This window comes from Mirounga leonina, unplaced genomic scaffold (genome assembly GCF_011800145.1).
Source record: "Mirounga leonina isolate KUSES-001 unplaced genomic scaffold, KU_Mleo_1.0 Mir_115, whole genome shotgun sequence".
Lineage (NCBI taxonomy): Eukaryota > Metazoa > Chordata > Mammalia > Carnivora > Phocidae > Mirounga > Mirounga leonina.
This window is the reverse complement of record NW_023270268.1, coordinates 1,226,139-1,244,051: the sequence shown is the minus strand read 5'-3', so window position 1 is coordinate 1,244,051 and position 17,913 is coordinate 1,226,139. Positions and strand designations below refer to the sequence as shown.

The following is a 17,913-nucleotide window of genomic DNA, read 5'->3' as shown; positions in this document are numbered from 1 at the left end:
TTTTTTTGGTAGAAATCAGCCCACTAATTTCTAAAATTCATGTCAAAATGTAGAGAACACAGAATAGTAAAACAATTTTGAAAAAGAACAACAAAGTTGGGGACCAATAATATCTGATATGAAAACTTAAAACCACTTAAAACTTTAAAACATAAAGACATAGATATATAGATAAACGGAATAAAATAACTGAGCCATACATAAAAGATTAATTGAATTCAGACAAAGATGCCAGAGTAATCAATATGTGGAAAAGGGTTTCTTCACCAAATGGTTAGAGTAACAACTGGATATCCATACAGGAAAAAAAAAAAAAAATGAACTTCAATCTCTATCTCATACCATATACAAAAATTAATTTGAAATGCATCATAGATCTAAATATAAAAGCTAAAACCAGAAAATTCATAGAAGAAAATCTTCAGGACCTTGGGGTAATAAAAGATTTTTCAGAAAAGAACATGTAAATGAAATGGCAAGTCACTAACTGGGAGTAAATATCTGCCTATGTTTGACAACAGATTTGTATACAGAATACATAAAGGACACTCAACAACTCACTAATAAAAAGACAATGCAATAAAGAAATGGGCATAATAACTGAACAGGACATTCACAAAAAGGAGACATATAAAATGCTAATAAACATATGAAAACATGCTCTAACATAATCGTCACCAAGGAAATGCAAATTAAAACCACAAGGAGATACCACTACACATCTGTTACAATGGCTAAAACAAAACAAAACTAAGAAACTGACAATATCAAATACAGGCATGGATTTGGAGTACAACTCACAACCTTTGCTGGTGGAGGCATAAAGTGTCAGAAACACTTTGGAAACAGTTTGACAGTTGTTATGCAGTTAAACATATACTTACCATTAGACTCAGCAAATCCATCCTGAGGTATTTACCCAAGGGGAATGAAGATATATGTACATGAAAAAGCATTAATAAGAACATTCACTGCAGCTTCACTCAAAATAGTAAAAATATGGGAACAACCAAAATGTTCATCAGCATGTGAATGGGTAAGAAAATTGTGGTATATTCAGATAATGGAATACTACTCAGCAATATAAAAAACACACCACACTACACACAATGACATGGATGAATCTCAAAAGCATTATGCTAAATAAAAAAGCCAGATGCAAACAGTATTACGGTGTTGTTTCATTCATATAAATTTCTAGAACAGGCAACTGTAATTCATAGTGATAGAAAGCACTTCAGTGATGGTCTGTGATGGTGAAGAGACTAATTGCAGAGAGGGAGGAGGAACTTTTTGGAGATAGGGAAATATTGTTCCGTAGTGTTTGTTACATGGGTGGATACAATTGTCAAGATCATCAAACCAAACATTTGCTGCTGGAATGAATGTATCCAGACTTCAAGCCAAGCAACCTCGATAGGTTAGACGTGGTGGTGGTATAAAAATTTCTTCTCTAAACCTCTAGGTGGGTTTTCAGTCCCATATCAAATGGCTTCTTTTCATGATTTGCCTTCCTGACAGTTCTTTCAGGATTATATTGATTTAATCTCCTACTGATTAGGACTTCACAGCACATGACCCAGAGAGGGACTTTTTACTATTCTCTTTTATAGTGTTCCAGGACTTGTTAAGATCATTGTTTCAATACTTGTACTGTAAGAAGTGAAAACTTAGAAAGTTTCTGAAAGTGCAAAGGGCCATGACTTTTATCTTTAGATATATAACTATCATAAATAGAGATACCACAGTCAAAGGCTTCTTCTTCTTTAGAACCCTTCCTAAGGAAGCCCACTTGCCTTGGGTCTCTGATCATTCCTTAAACATAGTTCAGTGCCTAGTGTTTAATCTTCTAATAACTAAAGTACCTAGGGGCGCCTGGGTGGCTCAGTCCTTAAGCGTCTGCCTTCGGCTCAGGTCATGATCCCGAGGTCCTGGGATCGAGCCCCGCATCGGGCTCCCTGCTTGGTGGAGAGCCTGCTTCTCTCTCTCCCACTCCCCCTGCTTGTGTTCCCTCTCTTGCTGTTTCTCTCTCTCTGTCAAATAAATAAATAAAATCTTTAAAAAAAAACAAAAACAAAACAAAACAAAAAACAAAACTAAAGTACCTAAAAGTTCTCGTAAGGGTTCACGTGTCTGTTTACATATCTAAGTCCTTAGATATATTTTTTATGTAACTTAGCTCTTCACTAGATAGACTACAAGTTCCACAAGGCAAGGAGCTTGACTGCCCGCTTCTATGATGGCTAGTGCCATCTGGAAACATTCTTGGACCTACTTACTGTGAGTAATCAGTCAAAGCATGGTCTATCAAATGTCAGCACCATTTAACTTAAGAAAACTATCAACAATTACAATTGTATTTTAAAAATTACATTGTAGTGGCGCCTAGATGGCTCAGTTGGTTAAGTGGCTGCCTTCAGCTCAGGTCATGATCCCAGGGTCCTGGGATCGAGCCCCGTGTTGGACTCCCTGCTCAGCAGGGAGCCTGCTTCTCCCTATCCCTCTGCCTGCCTCTCTGCCTACCTGTGCTCTCTAACTCTCTGTCAAATAAGTATATAAAATCTTTAAAAAAAATTACATAGTAGTTTATAGCAGCTTTATTCATAATTGCCAAAAATTGGAAGCAACTGAGATGTCCTTCAGTACACGACTGAATAAACAACCCACGGTACATCTCTACAATGGCATACTACTCAGTGATGAGAAGAAATGAGCTATTAAGCCATGATAAGGCATGTAGGAACTTTAAATGCATTTTACTAGGTGAAAGAATCTAATCTAAAAAGGCTACATACTATAAGACTTTAATTATATGACACTCTGGAAAAGGCAAAACTGTAGAGACAGTAAAAAGATCAATGGTGACCAGGGGGTTGGGAGGTGGGAGGAAGGGTGGAATGAACAGGTGACATATAAGAGATCTTTGAGGATGGTAAAACCATTTCATATGATATTTTAACAGTGGATACATGGCATTATGCATTTGTTAAGGTCCACAGAATGTACAACACAGAGTGAAACCTAGTGTGAACTGTGGACCTTAGTTAATAATAATGTATTAGTATTGGTTCATCAATTGTAACCAATGTACCATACTAATGCAGGATGTTAATAATAAGGGAAACTATTTGGGGGTATTGGGGTTATGTGGTATATTCTATATAATTTTTCTATACAACTAAAACTGCTCTAAAAATAAAGTCAATGTAAACAATTACACTGTAAATCAAAACTGCACTTTTAAATATTACATCTTTAAACAGACATATTCTAATTGCAAAATAATTTTCCATTGAAGTATTTTTAGAAGAATATTACAACAATTTTCTCTCTTTTTTTTTTTTTTTTTTTAAGATTCCATCTATTTATTCATGAGAGACAGAGAGAGAGAGGCAGAGGGAGAAGCAGGCTCCCAAGGAGCAGGGAGCCCGATGTGGGACTCGATCCCAGGACCCCGAGATCATGACCCGAGCCGAAGGCAGACGCTTAACCATCTGAGCCACCCAGGCGCCCACAACAATTTTCTCTCTTATATAACATTGCTGGGATGGCCCAGAAAATATTCAGAAAACACTTTCCCCCAGTTGCAAACCTATTTAAAGTAACATCAAACATTCAATCCCAGGTTTAACTAACAGTAAAAGTGTATCCAATTTCAAAAGAAACACTAAGAAAAGAAATCAAGTATAAATAAAACACTGATTTTTCCCTTATTTGCCATTAAATGTCTCATATTTTAGGGACACATAGTTTCAAAATTTCAAAATTCTATGCTTAGGAAATAGAATATTGCTTGCAAGATTTTCCACTCTTAATTTGAAACCTCATAACATCTCTTCCCTGCAGAGGATGGGGGTCCAGGACCCCTGTGTGAACATATTGGGGGTTAAAATTCTACACTGTAACCAGTTTTATTGATGACATTTCTGTATATGTTACACTCTCACATTTTGATAAAATCCCCAAAAGTGAAAGCCCATGATGAATTAAAATTGCTCTAATTATTAACAATACGTCACAACAATGGTTGGGGGAGAAACACAACTTTAAGTGACCTCCATGTTCAACTCATGTCCTCAAGAGGGCTCTTAGGGCCTGGCATGTGCTACTTTCCCTTGGTCCATTCAATCTCCCACTCCCTAATTTGATTCTACACGTTCTCCTGTCTCTTCAAACCTCCAACACCTCTATGTCCTCACTGTCAGCACCAACCTTACTTGCTACTTTGTGGAGAGAAGAGACACTTTCAGAAGAGGGTATCTGGGAGTTCCCACACCTGGCTGGACCCATACCCCCCACCATTCATCCCCTCTGTATGAGGTCCAACCTGTCCACCTGTGCTTGATTCCAGCTGTCTTCTTGCAGAGTCAAGGACATTACTGCAGCTGTTCTCACTTTTGGGGAAGCTGCTACAATGCAGTAGGTCATATCATCAAGGTGTGGCTTTCTATTGGCTCCAGTGCATTTTTTTAATCCCTCACATATATATCACTTATGAGATGTTCTTGACAAAACTGTAGAAACTGAATCTAATTAAGTCTCTAAACCTAATTTCTAATATAACATAGGGACAGGGGGACCAGGTTAAAAAAAAAAAAAAGAGGAAGAAGAAATAAACGCACCTTAAGGAGATAATCAGATCGACACTGTGAAACATCAACATGAAAATTGTAACTAAAACTAGGTGCTTCAATAGTCACTGCCATGGTCACTACATCAAAGGAAGTATGTGATCACAGATAAATACCTGAGATGTTCAACATCACTGGTCATCAGAGAAACGCAAGTGCAGACAGCACAACGCGACCACTAGAGTAGCTAAACTGAACAAAAACTGATACCACCAGGGCGCCTGGGTGGCTCAGTCATTGGGCGTCTGCCTTTGGCTTGGGTCATGATCTCAGGGTCCTGGGATCGAGTCCCACATTGGGCTCTCTGCTCAGCAGGGAGCCTGCTTCTCCCACTGTCCCTCCCCCTCTCGTGCTCTGTCTCTCTCAAATAAATAAATAAAATTTTAAACAAACAAGCAAAAAAACTGACACCACCAAGTGCTGGCAAGGATGTGGGGGAACTGGAACTCTCATACACTGCTGGTGGGAACTCAAAATGGTATAGCCATTATGGAAAACAACTGGTGGTTTCTCACAATGTCAAATACTCCCTTTACATATGACAAACAATCCTATTCCTAATCCGATCCATTTTACCCAAGTAAAATGAAAACCTTTATTCACACAAAACACTGGGCAAATGCTTATAGTAGCTGTATTCAAAATCGCAAAGACTGGAAACAATCAAAATATCCCTCTTCTAAAAAATGGACAGACAAACTATGGTGCATCCACACATTGGCATACTACTCCACAATGCAAAGGGACTATTAATAAGTGCGGTTACATGGATGAATCCCAAATGCGTTATTCTAGGTGAAAGAAACAGACTCAAAAGGCTATAAAGTATATGATCCCATTTATATGACACTCTGGAAAAGGCAAAACTTGTAGGCAAGGAGGTGGTTGCCAGGGGTGAAGGGGCGGGGTGAAGGGGCAGGGGAGGTTTGAGTACAGAGAAAATTTGAGCTCTTTTTTTCTAATCTCTTCCTTATTCATATTAGGAGACTGTGAACCCAATGGCTCATAAGAGAAAGCTGGTGGGCTCAAAGAAGTCCATCAAACTTGATTATCCGAAACCACCATGCTGTTTCTCCAAGTCAATAAACCACTGGAGGACTCCAAGCAGGAGGGGCAATGTTTCTCCAGAAATGAGGCCTTTTCTTGGCAGCTAAAAGCTTCTTGGTGGACAATGAGCTAAAACAATCTTTCCTTGATTACATTTTTGATTTATAAACAGCTTAAACTGGCCAAACCAAAGCTTTCATTAAAAGACTTGTTCACTAATTTTGGTTCTCCATAATAAATTTGGATGTTAAAACAACTCTCTGCTGCTCAATTCAGAGAAACTAGACAAAACAAAGACTGGTTAAAAAGAATGAATGTATAACAAAATCAAATATCAACTATAATAAGAGAAATCACCATTTAAAATATAATCTTTTAGAGTCATTTTAGAAGGAATGTATACATTTGGTTTTTATGTTTAAAGAAATTTACATTTATGGTCATGTGGATTCAAGTTGCCACCCAATGAAACGGAGTCATCGTGCAATAAAATAGATGGTCCCAAAGATCCCTTTAAGAAGCCTATTTGAGCCCTGCCAGAGCCACCTCTGCCAGCAGCATGTTCAAGGTAATTCAGAGGTCTGTGGGGCCGGCCAGCCTGAGTCTGCTCACCTTCAAAGTCTATGCATCACCTAAAAAGGACTCACCTCACAAAACTTCTGTGAAGGTTAATGAGCTTTCACTCTACTCCGTCCCTGAGGGTCAATCTAAATATGTGGAGGAGCCAAGGACCCCACTTGAAGAAAGCATTTCACATCTCTGATGTTATTGCGAGCCATATACAAGTTGGTGTCAGGAAATGTACTCACAAACTAAGCCCAGGATGCAGAGCTTGGTTCAATGGGGGTTAGGCAGCTATGAATATCTCCAAAATGCACCTCCTGGATTTTTTCCAAGACTTGGTGTTATTGGTTTTGCTGGCATTGTTGGACTTCTTTTGGCTAGAGGTTCAAAAATAAAGAAGCTGGTGTATCCACCTGGATTCATGGGACTTGCTACCTCTCTTTATTATCCACAACAAGCCATCGTATTTGTCCAGGTCAGTGGGAAGAAATTATATGACTGGGGTTTACGAGGATACATAGTCATAGAAGATTTGTGGAAGGAGAACTTTCAAAAGCCAGGAAATGTGAAGAATTCACCTGGAAATAAATAGAATGCTCCATGCTCTGCCCATTTAAATCAGTTATAGGTAAACACTGGAAACTCCATGCAGTAAACCAGTATTTCTACAGAAAAATGGCAGAGAAGTCAGTACTGAATATAGTAAATTGGCTTTCTTCTTCAGGACAAACTATACTAGGCTTCTTTGTTATCTTGGGTGATGCCATACTACAAGTGGACTAATCGGAAATTCTTACACCTAGAGATAATGTCTAGCCTTAGAACTCCTCGTTCTCAAGTTGCTATTTATGTGTGTAATTAAAATTCCACATTAAAAAAAAAAAGAAGCCTATTTGATCTAGGCAAAAGGGAAGTTTAAAGCTCAGTTTTCTCGCCAATAATCACCAATTATTTTGTGGAACTTTTTCGTCTCGGTTTTTAACTAGACTGGATTAAATATGTATAGGGAAAAAAAAGAAAGAACACATAAAAAAAAGCAAAAGGAAATAAATTATCCAAATCTTAACTTAAAAGCTACTGCTGTTAAATGTGGATCACAACCAGCCAGGCCTTTTTCTACAGAAATGCATACATGCAAATACACAAATGCACAAGTTGTTCACTTCTCATTTCATTATTGGGGCCATCTTGCCAATAATCAAGAGTCATATACAGTTTTATTTTTATGGCGGCAAGGTACACCATTATAAGAGGTTTTAATCAATTACCTAATGTTGGACACACGCCTTCCTTTAGTCCTGAACTTGACATTCAACATTAGCTAAAGAACTTGTGAGTCTTCTTACAGTTTCTTCCTTTGGTGCCACTCACATAGTAAAGGTCTCCCCATCCAAAGGTCAGCTAAATATTTACCTATAATTCTTTTGAATATTTTTGTGGTTTTCATGTTTATGTTTATATCCTTAATTTTACTAAATTTAAATTCAGTGTATAATTTAAAGAGGGGATTGACCTTTATCTATTTCCTCTAAATGGCTAGCCAGTTGTCCCAACACCATTCAACAACCAATCCATCATTTTTCTACTAGCAGGAAATACCTATAACATATACCAAATTTGTGTATATTTATATTTCTGATAGTCCCTGGACTTTCTGTTCTGTTCCATTTATCTATATATTCTGATGCCAGTACCATGATGCTTTAGTTACTATGGCTTTATATGATATGATAGGGCAAAGCCTTACCACTGCATTATTTTCTTCAAAAATGTTCATGGCCATTATCTCACATTTATTCTACCTGACTTACTTCAGATTCATATGTTTTCATACAGAGTTTACTCATTGTTATTTTATAATATAAGTGTTTTTCTCGGGTAGTAGATATGAATGATGGATTTCTCTTTTAGTTTATTTATTTTTCCTACAATTACCATGTACTTAATCATATCTAATTAAATACCAAAAGAAACAAAAGAAAGCTCCGTAAAATAATTGTTGGTAGGCCTGATGGTTGTCCCTAAGCTTTGGCTTATCACGGCAATATCCTTATACCCAGTCTCTGAGTGTTTCTGAATCCTGGGGAGAAAAGGGTCCCTACTTCTCCTGGGCCTGCCCTTGCCTCTCTACTGAGCAGGGTTTGTAGCAGTCAGCTACGTTTGTTAAACTTAATTCTCATAACACTGCACCAACTTCCTCAGGAAGGGAAGTCATGGGTTGGTTCTTGGTATCTTTCTGAAGTTGGTCTGTCCTTCCTTCTTTCACCTGTTCTATCAGGTGATAGAACTCATCAATCCTTGTAGGCTGCATTGGGCACCACTTCCCCATGAGCTCCCGGGTTCTGTACTGATGTACTTTCCCCCTAACTTTTCTTTTTCTTTGTAATGTATGCTAGTTTCTCCCCTCACTTTATCATCTTCTCAGAAAATCTTGAGTTAGAGCACTTTGTGGAACTTTGTATGAACAAGCTGTACCGGTAATAAGCACTAAAATAATGAAATAACTTAAAATTAACTGTTAAAACAAGTCTAGATCTGAATTCATGGGTGACCACAGTATGGATTTTGGAAGAAGAAATAAATCATGGTATGATTTATGATTGATAAGTGATTTCCCTGGTCTATTTGACAGAGGCCAATCTCTAGAGTAGGCAGATTTGGGGGCTTTTCCCAGAGAAAAGCCAAGGGCTCCACTATGTTATAATACCCAATTGAGTGAACAACCTATTAAAAAAATCTTCTTCAAGGGGCGCCTGGGTGGCTCAGGCTGTTAAGCGTCCAACTCTTGATTTCGGCTCGGGTCATGATCTCAGGGTCCTGGGATCGAGTGTCGGTCCCCCGTGTTGGGCTCCACGCTGGGCATGGGGCATGCTCAAGATTCTCTCTCTCCCTCTGCTCCCCCTACCCTGCTCTCTCACTCTCTCTCTCTAAAAACAAACAAACAAACAAACAAAAACTTCTTGAAAAGACTTCTAGTCCCCACAACTACTGGGTATGCCCTGGAAGGTTAGCTGCAATTGTTGCCCAACTATTCACCTAATTAGCAGGATGGGTATGTTCTCTTCATGTTAAGGCACAAATAATAGTACCTTTTTCCTTTTAGCATGGGTCAGATTTTTTTTGCTAATTTGAGAAGTAATATGTAGACATGATTAGAAAAATTAGACAAAGGGTACACTGAAAAGTAGATCTTCCATCCATTCCTGACCTGCCTCCTGTCCCCATCCTACAGTGCTCCGCCTAGAAACAAGCCCTGTTATTTATCTGCTGGTCTACAAATAGAGAGGTCCTTTATTATTCATCAAATTAAAATTTGGCCTATTACATGACATTGAGGAGATATAGTCTTATAAACTGGCAAGAAAGCTAGCATATCAAAAGTGTTACATTGGATAAGAGTTGTCTAGATATATAAAAAAGATATAGTATATTTTCCTTTTTATTTATGAATATGAAAATAATTCATGAAATGTTCATTCAACAAAGATTTATTGAGCATCTACCATATGCTAGGTACTGTCCTAGGACGCAGGGATAAAAATGAAACAAGACATGACCCACCCACTGTTAACCTCCAGTTCATCATGTTAAGAAAACAGTTAAGAGTTGATGGTTATTTTTTTTATTATGTTATGTTAATCACCATATATTACATCATTAGTTTTTGATGTAGTATTCCATGATTCATTGTTTGTGTATAACACCCAGTGCTCCATGCAGAACGTACCCTCTTTAATACCTATCACTAGGCTAACCCATCCTCCCACCCCCCTCCCCTCTAGAACCCTCAGTTTGTTTTTCAGAGTCCATCGTCCCTCATGGTTTTTCTCCCCCTCCGACTCCCCCCCTTCATTTTTCCCTTCCTGCTTTCTTCTTCTTTTTTTTTTTAACAAATAATGATTCATAAATGGGTTTTATGTAAAGATATATTATTGATTTAACACTTAAAAAATAATCATACATAAAAACCATTTATGAATCAAAGAAAATAATCTTGACACAGATCCAGAGCTCATATACTTCCTCAGATCCTGGACCCCCATCTCAGATGTCCTTACACCTCCCTTTACTGTCAGATGAACCTTGGGTGTGATCAATGCACAATGGCTCCCAGGAAGGTGAGTGGACATGGCCTCCCTGCTTGGACAAAGTATAATCTTAGCACAGAAGGTTGCTGCTGGTTATGAGCAGAAAAAGAGGTTATCATTCACACTCAGAACCTTTGGACTTTGGCAGAAGACGGCCAAGCCGCATAACACAGGCACACATGGTGGGCCAGGGCGCGAGTGTCCTGAAACTATTTTACCACAGCCAGTCTCTGGGGAAGCAGTCCTGCTTCTTATGCTATGCTTTAATACAGTGCTTACCACGTACCAGGTCCTCCTCTAAAAGGGTATTAATTCACAGCAATCCCAGGAGGTAGGAACTATAGCCCCATCTCACAGGTGATGAAACTGAGCGACAGTTGCTACCTATTAGTAGCTCTGTTTACTCTGATGGCTTATACCTGTGATAACGCAGGCTGGCCGTCTACCTGGGGAGAAGTGTTCGGGCAAAAGTAATTAATTCAATAAAAGTTTAACTCTCACCTCTATGTTGTGTTCATAGTTGATACAATTTTTCTCATTTTAAACACTGTGAAATACTTGCACCATGCATATGTGGCAGATAATTCAAAAATAAATTGACTCTGATCTACCATTTGGCAAAAGCTTGAAAAAACAAATAAGTTATTAGACTCCCAAATTCTGTCTCTATTTTAAGGTGAGAGCACCTAAAAGCAAAACCAAGTGCCTAAGTAATATTTTCACAGCCCCCTGAGGAAATGCCTCTAAGTTAAGGCACTTTAGAAATCGTATTGAATCATCTGAATGTAATACCATACACATTTTCTAAAACTATCCTCGAGGACATTGATCATTATGCAAATCAAGGTTTGCTAATCAAGGAATTATGTAAGGTCATCTTTGAGTTCAATTTTCTCTGAAGAATTTTTATGCTTCTTTTTTTAACGTTTTTATTTTAATTCCAGTATAGTTAACATATAGTGATTTAGTGTCCAATTTAGTGATTCAACACTTCTATACATCACCCAGTGCTCATCACAAGTGCACTCCTTAATCCCCATCACCTATTTCACCCACCCACCCCCACCTCCCCTCTGGTAACTATCATTGTTCTCCATAGTTAAGAGTCTGTTTCTTGGTTTATGCTTCCTTTTTTAATAACAGAAGATTTACTACCTTTCCTTTTTTACTACAGCTGACAGGACAACTTAAGCACAAGATTAAGTCTCATCTCATGAGGGTGGATAAGAACATACTGTCCCTTTTATTCCAGATATTCTCTAAAAGTTTCTTAACCTCATTATCCTATTTGCATTTTAATTTCATTGTTACTTTCTTCAAGTAGGTAAAAGAAGAAATAAAAAATAAATATTAAATTTAAATGAAATAATACAGAAGCCGGCAATCCAAAATTCAATAATGTACCAAAAAATCATCAAACTTCTAGAACTTAAAGATAAGAAAAAAACCAGAGAAGTAACCACTTTTATTGAAATGTGACTGGTATGTTTGCCCTGAAGAGAGCTTTAAAAGAAATAAAGAATGGACGAGAAAGAAAAAAGCCAGTTTACAGCTGCAGGCATTTCTAAGTCATCAGTATTGAACAGACTAAGGAGGATAAAAGTTAATTACCACATGGTTAAAATCAAAATGCAACTCTGAGGTATGAGAGGCCTCTAGAACAATTGGACGACCTTATTTCTGCTCTCACCTCCTCCCAAATGTCACCACAAGGCCAGCCCATAGTGCCCAGAAGGCTTGGAGCTCAGAAGGCTGGGCTTCAAGGCCTGGAGGGGCTTCTGGGCCGACTCCCTGCCCCTCGAGAGACAGGCGGCACCTAGGCACATGCCCTCACCTGACAGGGGACTCAGGCAGAGCCCGACAAGGCAGGGAAGGGAAGACAACTGCAGAGATGTGAGGCTGCATTCATGAAACAGAGTACAGAATACTATCTTTAAAAGGAGGTGAGACCATTCAGAGAACAAAGAGGAGCTCTTGGATACTAAACATATGATAGAAATAAATTCAACAGAACAATTAGAAAATATAGTTGAGGAAGGCTTCTCAAATAGACAAAAACAAACACAGAGCAAAACAAACAGAACAAGGAGACACAATGGTGAAGGCTGGGGCAGGGGGGGTACATAACAAATGGTAAGTCTGGATAATGCAACAGAAGCCCAGAAACAGAGAAGACAGGAGATGTGGAAATGATCGTTTTCAAAAAAATAATTCACGACATTTCACAGAAATGAAGAACAGGAGTTCGCAAGTGTCATGTTCAACTGTTGGGAAAGAAAAAAAAAAAAAACACCAAACCACAAAAGAATATCACTATGAAATTTCAAAATATCGGGGATAAAGAGAAGACTCTGAAAACTTCTAGAGAGAATGAGGTCACATATGAAAGACTAGGGATCAGATTGGCATCAGCCTCTCAACAGCAATGCTGGAGGCAACTAAGCAATGCCTTCCAAATTTGGAGGGAAAATGAGAATGAAGATGTTTTCACACACGATTCCAAAATTTCTCTCATGCACCTGCCAAGACAAGGAAGGGGACTACAAAAGGGTACAGGGAACAAAGCAAAGCAAATTCCCAAGAAGTTGGAAATGAAGACGAGTAACCTGCCCAGATTGAAATAGGACAACTCAGATTCCAGGAATAAGTTCTCATGGAAAACAACAAAACATAACACTGATAAGTTATCTGATGTGTTTAAGCACAGTACGTTCCAGAATCAATAACAGGTACGTAGAAAATGAAGCAAATAAAAAATAAGACAATTATCAACTCAATTATATTTAAGGAAATATAATCATGGCACACTACATGTTAATCTGTGGATAAGTTTCAAAATAATAGAATCATCAAGGATGAATTTGACCAAAAGTTGTGATGTAAAACAACATTAGGGGGATAGAGGAACAGTGTATGGTGGGTGTAAAAACATTCATATCACAGAGTAGGGAGTCAACAGAACTGAAAAACATATTATTTAGGAATGTAGAGGTAATGAGCAGAAGAAAGGGCTAAAATATTGAGTCACTGACTCCAGGAAATTAGAAAAGGGCTGTGACCTATTACTTTGTTATTAGTCTTAAAGGAATATTTGGCTATAAAATTATGAATATGTATTACTTTCAAAAAATAAAATATAATTTAAAAAGGAAACTGAATATGCTTGGTCAACTATAAGCAGAAAAATTTGTAAAATCCAGTTTCTAAATTATAGTCAAGTACTAAGAGTGATACCTAATCTCTGCCTTTAGAGAACCATGGGATTTCAGGGTTGGAAGCCCCTGAACACCTCTGCTCCCGGAACGGCTCCCAGTACAGCCATGCCCTCCAGAAGGACACAGGACACACTCAGATGAACAGGCTCACCCGCCAAGGCCCCTGAAGCCTCTTCCTTTCTGAGTTCCACTTCTGGCAGCTCTCTATCTTCTGAGGGGTTCTCTCTGCTTCCCAAACCATGTGGCAAAAGGGCCAGGAACAACAGCTGCTGAGCGCACAACTCCCCTCTGCAGGAGAGCAGCTAGACCGACACAGGCTGCCCTGGGGAGCAATCCCAAACCCTCCAAGGAAGGGTCGCATGGTGGAGCCTAAGTTGGATGCTCCCACGCTTGCCACTGGGCAGGGAACATGACAGGGTGGGGGCACAGCTGCAGTCAGGGACGGGGGCTGCGGGGGGTGGGGGGGCACTTCCCAGGAGAAACAAGTAATGGGCAGGCAATCCAATAATTAGGACATCAATGTTAGAGAAAGAGACTGCTTATTGAATTTGTCTCTTAAGAGATTCAATTTTTGGTCATGTTTAAGAATTACTTAATTATATCTTCTCTTGGAACAAATGATTATATACTATTAGCTTCCTGTGCTCTGGGCCCTGATGAGTGATCACCATCAAATGCCCCAAAGCAGAAATCCAACAAGACGATCGTTCCTTTAGAAAAATATCTCATTTCCTTCTTTGCCTTTGCTCATTGTTGTGGAAAGAATGATTTCCTAAGTGACTTTACCCAGAATAAAAAAGATCTGCTTCCAGACCCAAGACCTTTTCCTCAGAAAAGTTTAGTAACTGTATATTTTTATAGTAGTTGGGGAATCTGGCAATTTTTCCTTCGGGTGGCATGTTTTGTTCTTTTCATTTGCATTGTAAGATGGCAATTTCCCCAAGGGAGCCACACTTCTGTAACGAGCTTCTGGGTAACCGCTCGTGCTGATGCACCCTGGGGCACCGCTCAACACTTGGCCTTACTCCCAACCATGAGCTAAACACAAATGACTAAAATCAGCCCCAGCCCCTCACCCTGCTCCATGGATTCATCAGTCGATACTGTCCATGAAGGACTAGAGGTGGGGGCTGTACTCTCCCGCAGGGTGCACGACACATTAAGAATGTGGACCTTCTTTGTGTGCAACTTAGTGTGCCGCTGAGTAGGGGCCTGCTATGAGCGGACAGAACTGATTATGCACTCTTCAGGGTGACCACTGGAGACGCAGGAGGCAAAGGAGGCTGCAGTGCGTTTTCATCACACTACTATGGAGATTAGTACACAGTTTGATGAAGTGAACTCTTCAATAACTTTATTTCAGGTACTCAAAACATGTTGTGATTCAGTTAGCTGGTACTGTGAGTACATGCTAGAGAAAATCATTTTTCTCTTCTTTTTTTGTGCTAGAGGAGCACTTTGTTACCAAAAAAAAAAAAAAAAGGCATCTAATTTCCAGGTGGCTAAATAAAGGGCATAGAAAAAAAGGTCCTTCTCTCTCTATGAGGACTAGAAAGAAGGCTGGAAGGGTAGTGACACCTACAAAATAAATGACCTAGTGTTTTATTTACTCTCTAAATAAATATTGCAAACGGCACCAGGAAGTTAAAAGTGTTACGTGGCCTGGCTCACTGGGGTACAGTGTAACATCTTTAAAATTGAGATTCCTCAAAAAAATTTAAAACCTGTTTTATTAGCTCATGGTCAGTAGCGGTCCTGATCAAAAAAGACTGTTTTACAATAAATCAACAGCTACCTAAACACTTACAAATAAAAATTTCCTTTCATAGGAAATAGGAGGGAAACTCCTTGTGTCATGGGCAAAAAAAACCCCTTTCCTTTCATTGATGAGGTCTTCTGCTATAATCATCTGAAAAGAATAATCCTGTAAAAGTACCCTTTGCCTCAATGTAGTGCTTTAAGGATCTTGAAGTCCTTGGATATTATTTCTTCTGTCACAGCAACTGTAGTAGGCAGTTATGAATGTGACACATGGATGAGGCAAAAACAACTTGTAGCCCAGAGAAGGCTTGCTTATAGTCACCCAGTGTGAGGGAGTTGGGGCTGGAGTCAGGCTTTCCACAAGGAGCCCTGTTCTCTTTTTTTTGCTAAATCTAGGTCCCTTTACCTTCTCAGATCTCCAACTATGCAACAACAAAAGCCTTGATACTCTGTGGACAGCTCTCCCCACCAAGTGTTCCTGCCTGTTGCAATGAGCCTTCAGACTAAAAATTACTGAAACTCTACAACTTTTTATGTCAACACAAGGAAAATAACAGGCAAAAAAATAAAATAATCCAAATCCTGGCAGTTCTGAAGAGAGGGGTGAAAAAGCATTTTAGAGCTCTTCCTTTAAAGCAGCAAGATCATACTTTAAATCATAATGGTAAAGATCAAAATCTTGGTGTTACCCCATAACCTTACAAACACTGGGCAGCAGACAGCATCAGAGAACAGATACTTGCTCTGTACTAAAACTGATGTAGACTATGGAAAAGGATGGAAAGTTCCCCTGATTAATTTTAAGAAGCTAGAATAGGGGTGCCTGGGTGGCTCAGTTGGTTGAGCATCTGATTGTTGGTTTCAGCTCAGGTCATGATCTTGGGGTCCTGGGATGGAGCCCCACGTCAGGCTCCACACTTAGCAGGGGATCTGCTTAGGCAATCTCTTCCTCTCCCTCTGCCACTCCCCCTGCGTGTGTTCTCTCAAATAAATAAATAAATCTTGGAAAAAAAAAAAAGCTAGAATATATTTAATACCAAACTTGATAAAGAAAACGAGAGACCAATTTCACTTATAAATATAGATGCAAAAATTCTAAATACAGTACTGGCAAGTAGAATCCAGCAGTGAATTAACAGAATAATATATCATGACCAAGCATGGCTTATTTCAGGACTGTTGAGATGGCTCACCATTTGGAAAGCTACCAGCATAATTTATTACATTTACATTTTTAAAAAGTGAAAAAATAAAAACCCTATCAAGAAAGCATAGAGACTAAAAAACACTTGATAAAATTCAATAGTCATTCCTAATTAAAATAAGCAAACAAACAACTACCTAAAATAGAATAAGATCAAAGCCATTTACTATAAACTTAAAACAACCTATTCAACAGTGCAATACTAAGGCCATTACTATTTAAGTCAAGACTAAAGATGTTTATAGTCAATGTTGTTTTGGAGGCCCTAGCTAATGCAATAATAGAAGACACAAATAAATGGTATAAGTATTGGCAGAGAAGAAAAACCATGATCTATATTACAGCTATGAGTATAAACCCAAGAAACAAGTAACAACCAATTATAACTAATAAGAGAGCTTAGTAGTTGTTGGATATAACTATTTTTTAAAAAAAGCTCTTCTTTATGCTCGTAATAAGTAGTTAGAAATGGATGATTAGAAAAAAAATATTCATGAGAGAAATAAAAGCAATGAATTACTAAAGAAAAACAAGAAAGGTACAGAGCTTATATGAAGAAAACCATAAATTTTTATCAAAGGATATGTAACAAGACATTGATAAAGAGACCCTAAATACAGCATTCTTAGATGGGCAAACTATCACAAAGTATTAATCTTTCCAAAATTCATATATAAATTTAACACACTTTCAATCAGAACCCAATGGATTGTTAAAATTGAACTGAGTAATTTTAAAGTTCAGAAGGAAAAATAAATGTATGAGAATTAGTAAATTTTTAGGGAAAAAAATGTAGGAGGGAAAATTTTAGGGAAAAAAATTGCCATACAAAATACTAAAACCCTAACAACTATAATTAAAACAACATGGATTGGCTTGAAAAAAGACAGGAAGGTCAGTGAAATAAAATAGAGAATCATAAAACATATGTGGTAAAGATTTCAGGTTGCTAGAAAAGATGGCTTATTTAATAAATGGTATGAATATAAATGGCTATTCCTTTGGGAAATACAAAGTTGGACTCCTACCTCAAAAACAAAAATAATTTCCAAGTGAATTAAATGTTTAATGTAAACGTAAATGTAAATGGACACCAAGCAATCCAAACAAGAGTTGCTCTTTTTCTGATGCAAGAAAAGAAGGGCCTCTCTTTCAGGCTCCTGTCCCCCCCAGCAGGGGGAGGCCTAGAACTGGGGGAGATGTCACCCTTCGGACTCTCTGTGACCCTACCACTTCCCACACACCCTCTGCCCCCCACGGACCCTTGATGCACCTGTTATTTGGGCAGAGACCCCCTATAGCTAGTTCATTGGTAGAACTGTAGCATTTACCCCAATGCTCTATCTCTATCTATTATCTATCTATCTATCTATCTATCTATCTATCTATCTATCTATCTATCT

At 38.5% G+C, this 17,913-nt stretch overlaps 1 protein-coding gene and 1 pseudogene across 3 annotated transcripts in view; one reads left to right on the top strand and one right to left on the bottom strand.

Moving 5' to 3' along the window:
- Positions 1 to 17,913, bottom strand: part of ANO10 (anoctamin 10) — a 222,535-nt gene that overhangs the window by 93,482 nt on the left and 111,140 nt on the right. The gene's annotated exons all lie outside the window — the stretch shown is intronic.
- On the top strand, positions 6,238 to 6,848 carry LOC118001204 (annotated as a pseudogene).